At 45.0% G+C, this 5611-nt stretch overlaps 1 long non-coding RNA gene across 1 annotated transcript; it reads left to right on the top strand.

The window, feature by feature from the left end:
* The first annotated feature begins 3608 nt into the window (after positions 1–3608).
* LOC146676693 (uncharacterized) lies at positions 3609–5510 on the top strand. The gene is made up of 4 exons (XR_014907210.1): positions 3609–3724; positions 4306–4357; positions 5040–5187; positions 5449–5510. It is a non-coding gene; the product is annotated as an uncharacterized LOC146676693 (long non-coding RNA).
* The last annotated feature ends 101 nt before the right edge of the window (positions 5511–5611 follow it).

Raw genomic sequence — 5611 nt, 5'->3', positions numbered from 1 at the left:
TAAGAACTTGGCATATATCCAGGCAGCTAAGCGTCTCAACGCTCGTCAAGCCAGGTGGGCCCTGTTCTTTACACGTTTCAATATCTCTATAACCTACAGACCGGGATCACGCAACACGAAGCCCGATGCTCTGTCACGCCAATTTTCGCCCCACATGGATGACGAAGAGAGGCAGAGACCCGTTCTGCCCGCCTCATGCATCGTGGGGGCCATCACATGGGAGATTGAGAGGACGGTCAGAGAGGCCCAGCAGCAGGAGCCAGACCCAGGGACGGGCCCTGATGGACGGTTGTTCGTCCCCACAATGGTCCGGGGCAGAGTTATACACTGGGCCCACACCGCAAAGTTCTCCTGCCACCCTGGTAAGAACCGCACCATTAGTTTTTTGCGACGTTTGTTTTGGTGGCCCTCTCTCCTCAGGGATGTTCGGGACTATGTGGCGGCCGTCCCACCTGTGCTCGGAATAAGACCCCCAGTGCTCCCCAGGCCGGTCTCTTGCACCCTCTGCCCGTCCCCAAGCGCCCCTGGTCGCACATCGCTTTGGATTTTGTCACCGGTCTACCGCCGTCGTCAGGTAACACGACCATACTCACTGTAATAGACCGTTTTTCCAAGGCTGCGCACTTTGTGGCATTGCCTAAGCTCCCGACGGCCTTGGAGACTGCTCGGCTCCTCACTGATCATGTTTTTCGATTACATGGACTGCCACGGGACATTGTTTCTGATCGGGGTCCCCAGTTTACTTCTCGGGTGTGGAGGGCGTTTTGTTCGGAACTGGGGGCCGGAGTGAGTTTGTCTTCAGGTTTTCATCCTCAGACGAATGGTCAGGCGGAGCGGGCGAATCAGGAGTTGGAGTCTATGTTGTGCTGTGTGGTTTCCTCGAATCAATCCACCTGGAGTGGCCAATTAGCTTGGGTCGAGTACGCTCACAATTCCAGCACGTCAGCGGCCACTGGGGTGTCTCCGTTTGAGGCGTCACTGGGGTACCAGCCGCCTCTACTCACCATCACTGAAGGCGAGCTGGCCGTCCCCTCCGTTCAGCATCATATGAGACGCTGCAGGCAAGCGTGGCGCGCCACCCGGGCGGCTCTGTTGAGGACGGCGGAACAGAATAAGAGGCTGGCTGATCGTCGCCGCACCCCTGCCCCTGCCTATTGTGTTGGGCAGCAGGTGTGGCTCTCTTCCAGGTATGTTCCTTTGCGGACTGAATCCAGGAAGTTGGCCCCGCGTTTCATTGGGCCCTTTTCGATCCAGGCTGTTCTGAACCCAGTGACTGTTCGCTTGGCCCTTCCTCGTGCCATGAGGATTCATAATGTGTTTCATGTTTCCCAGGTGAGACCGGTCCGGACCAGCCCTTTGTGCCCGCCCTCCGGGCCCCCGCCGCCCGCCCGGGTTATCGACGGCGCCCCGGCGTATTCCATCACCCGCATTATGGATGCCCGGCGCCGCGGTAGGGGCTTTCAGTTCTTGGCGGATTGGGCCGGGTATGGTCCGGAAGAACGTTCCTGGGTGCCGCGGTCTGCGATTCTCGATGACGCCATGGTGAGAGAGTTCCGCCGCCGGCACCCTGACAAGTTTGGTCGGTCGCCGGGAGGCTCCCGTTAGTGGGGGGGTACTGTCACGGCTAGGTGGTCCTCACCGATTACCTTGCCATTTTTTGGGGGTGTTTGTGTGTACTGCGTCGTGTTCTCCTCTCCATCTTGTGCATGTGTTTTGCTGCGGAGACATGTACCTCTGGAAGCCGTGGCACGGCACGGCAGCTGACCGGAGGGGAGGGTCCGGAGCTGGAAGCGTCACACCTGTACGTAATTATTTCGCCGGCTACAACTGATCTGAAGCAGCCCTATTTAACGGTGCAGTCGAGTCACAACCAACGCTGGAACGTTGAACTAAACCGGGTAGCGTAATCGTGGCTAGTATACTCAGCTTGTGAAAGAGAGAACGGTTGAGTTACCGTGCGTGTGTTTTTCTCATCTGCCCCCAGGATTCAGAGATCGGAGGAGGAGCCGGCACAAGGAGCGGTTTTGGATTATTACAGCACTGTCACTGAGGGGAGAAGTCATAGGAGCGGTTTTGGATAATTACTGCACTGCTCTTTCTGGATTACAGACTCGAACTATTGACTCACCTTTTCACTGTGAATAAATTCACTGTCACTCTGCAAGAAGTCTCGCACCTGAGTCCTTTACTTCCATTTCACCATGACAGCTATAGCTCAACACCTTTGTTATCTTTAGTACACTGTAAAAAAGACAAGATAAGACAAGACAAGAACTAACAGACTTAAAAACTCCTTTGTCCCACACGCCATCAAACTGTTTAACTCCTCTCTGGAGGGGAGAGGGAGGGGAAACAGGAGGACAAAGGAGGGGGGAACAACTAAGCTGTAGTGCCTCTTCACCTCACTGTACAATACCTTGTGCAATACTTTTTGTAAATAGTCAACAGTGCAATAGACTCAATACTTGAAATGTGCAATTCACTTGTATTTTTATTTTTTATTCCTATTTATTCTATTTATCCCCTTTGTATATTTTATTTATATTTGTCTCTGTATTTATATATGTGTGTGTGTGTGTGTGTGTGTGTGTGTGTGTGTGTGTGTGTGTGTGTGTGTATATAACAATTCTGTAACTGTAACTTCGGTCGTTGCTGTGCTTTTTGGAAGTCGAATTTCCCAGAGGAACCCACCCGAGGGATTAATAAAGTTCTATCTTATCTTATCTTATCTTAAAAAGATCCGTATATTTAACAGTGAAAGACAGTAAAAACACGACAGGAAAAACCTGTTAACTATAAAACAGTTTAAAACTGTTGATTTGATGTGAAATTGCCGTAAATAAAGAAATGTAGAAAAACTGTAATATGTACATTTTTTCTCTGAAAAAAATACATAAACCTACTGTAAATCACTCTTGCATAGTTTTTTTAACGGAAGATTCCAATAAAGTTTAGAACAGGCAAACACAATTTTTTTTACATTTATTTATTGAAAAAAATACAGGTTTTAATTGCTGAATGTAAGCATGGTTGTGCTGGTAATGGATACATGCTGTAATATGACTTTGTGATTTTTGCATTAATTTCACATAATAATAATAATGGATTAGATAGCGGTTTTCACGAAGCCCAAAGCACTTTACATTAAATCCATTCTTGATTCATAGCACATTTAATACAGCATATTCATATAACAGGTACATATGTCCCAAGATCTTTATGCTAGAAATGTATTAGGGCAATTTTTGGATGTAGTTTTTGTAAAGAATATGGGATGTAGCTGTTAAATCTACATTCTGTTGAACTCAATAAACCATGAGTTTAAAATGTAAAAGCTAACAACAACTTGAGAGACCTACAGCTAATGATAGACATACTATATTATTGAGTGAATTCATATAATCCCAAAAGTGTTAAAACAATAATCTGTTGTCTGTTCTATTTATTCATAGTTAATTATCATATGAAGAAAAAAGATTTTAAAAGCACCTCCTCCCAAAACTAGGCGTTTTCCCCTGACGTTTAGAGCACCGTTTCACATCAAGGCGCCTGATTTCAAACGGGCCAATCAGCGCACTGCATCAGGCTCCACCGCAGATAACGTCTGTACAGCTCCACACAAGTTTTGCTTTGGACTACGGCAGCACGCTATCTTCATTTTCGTGGACTTGTTTCTCATTTTTTAAAATTTAACGTCTGCCACAGCTCGTCTTCAGTCACTACGGTAAGAAAATAATCCAACTTGGTTTATTTATCGACAGCATTGTGTTACAGGCAGTGAAGGCGCAAATGATAAATTTACGTTAGCTTTAGCTCGTTTCTAGCATTAGCTACATCAGGCTGAAAAGAGCCTTGCAAAACCAGCAGTGCGCGTTTTGAGACGGATATATTAATGGAAACCGTCTAATTAGTATAGCTACATTTGAATGCTTTGTCTAAATGCGGCCTGGATTTTCCCGCCTTGTTTGACATCCGGCTGAAGCTTTAAGTTAGCTAGCCTCGCAGCTGTGTCATATTGATTATGTATTTTTGCAGCATATGTGGAGAATCGGTTCAGTCCGTGAAAGCTTATGTTTTGCATTGCAGACTGCATCGTAATGAACCCCGGTGTATTTTTAAATGTGTTGAAGTAAGTTGTAAGCAGGTGTTTTCTGGATATGCTGCTTTAAAGTCTCACTTATACCGCCACCACACTGGTACCGCAACTGTTTCTCAGAATGCTACCTTAATGGATTTGAATTGCACTGTCTCACGTTTTGTGAATGCCAGTGTGAGGGAACTAAAGCTTTGATTGCTCACTTACAGGAACACATAGAAGAGGGACGGCATGTAACTTGTCCAGTGAGAGGATGCCAAAGTGAGTTCTCTGTAAAATCTACATTTACCTCCCATATGTCTAGAAAACACAAACGTTAGGAAAATGTGATTTGTGGTTTAAACAAAGATACTCAGAGAGTCCATCTACAAGTGCCACCATACAGGAAGGTGCCAGTGTATCAGATATAGAAGACCCTGGTATGGATGGGTCTAATTTCAGTGACCTGTATCTCAGAAATGTATGTATGTTTTACATTAAACTACAGGGACAGCATCTTCTGCCAGCATCTACCATTCAAACCATTGCTGAAGAAATACAAAATATACATGAATTGGGACAGATGTATACATTGAATACACTAAGGTCACTTCTAAAAGATATGTCAGTTTCAGATGAAGACATAAAAATCTGTGACACAGTAAAACAATCTGACTTGTTCTCAGCTTGTCACACAGGGCCCATGAGAACTGCTTATTCAAGAGTTCAGTGCTTTAAAGATGTGTTCAAGTATGTTGAACCCAGAAAAGTGTTTTTGGGCAGGGACGAGAACAGGATGGAGAGATTTGCCTATTATGTTCCTCCGCTAGATATTTTGAAGGGTATGCTGGAATCAAGTTTTTGGCAAGGTCTCATATCAGTGAATCCTAATAATGTTTCAAGACCAGATATTCTCAGGGACTGTTGTGATGGTAACGTGTTTGTGTCAAACAAATTTTTTCAGGAAAATCCACATTGCCTCAAGCTGGTTCTATACCAGGATGCATTTGAAGTAGTGAACCCACTTGGTTCTGCCAAAAAGAAGCACAAGGTTTTGGCTGTGTACTTCTCTCTACTCAACATCCCACTAACACCCTTCATCATTGTTTGCGGTAAGCTGAAAGAGCAAAATTCAACTTTTTTTTTTTTTCTGTTGTAACTGCCACGTTCTTTGTACTCTTGGCTTGTTTAGTTTCATGTTCTGTTGCTTCCTCACTAATACACTGGATAACACAACCATATAAGTTCAACTAGTAACAAAACTCATCCTATGATCCATGTAACAAGTATCTCTGCATTTGTATATATGACTGACATTAAAGCTCTTGTTATTAAAGTTTTTAATTTGTTGTTGTTGTTGTGTTAATTCTCAGGTTCCTCCTGCTTCGCTGCTGAAACATTCATGTTGAGCATTGACAAGAAGACTGTCAACAACCGCATCACAACCTTCCAACCCGTTCTCACTCCCAAAGCCTAACATTTTACGCTAGGTGACAAATCGTCACCATATTACGTTTTCGGCTACCCACCACGTTC

Source organism: Rhamphochromis longiceps, linkage group LG2, assembly GCF_057381845.1.
Source record: "Rhamphochromis longiceps isolate RC_006_pf linkage group LG2, R_longiceps_female_GT1.1, whole genome shotgun sequence".
Classification (NCBI taxonomy): Eukaryota; Metazoa; Chordata; class Actinopteri; order Cichliformes; family Cichlidae; genus Rhamphochromis; species Rhamphochromis longiceps.
The sequence above is the reverse complement of the archived record's forward strand: the minus strand, read 5'-3'. Positions and strand labels throughout refer to the sequence as shown.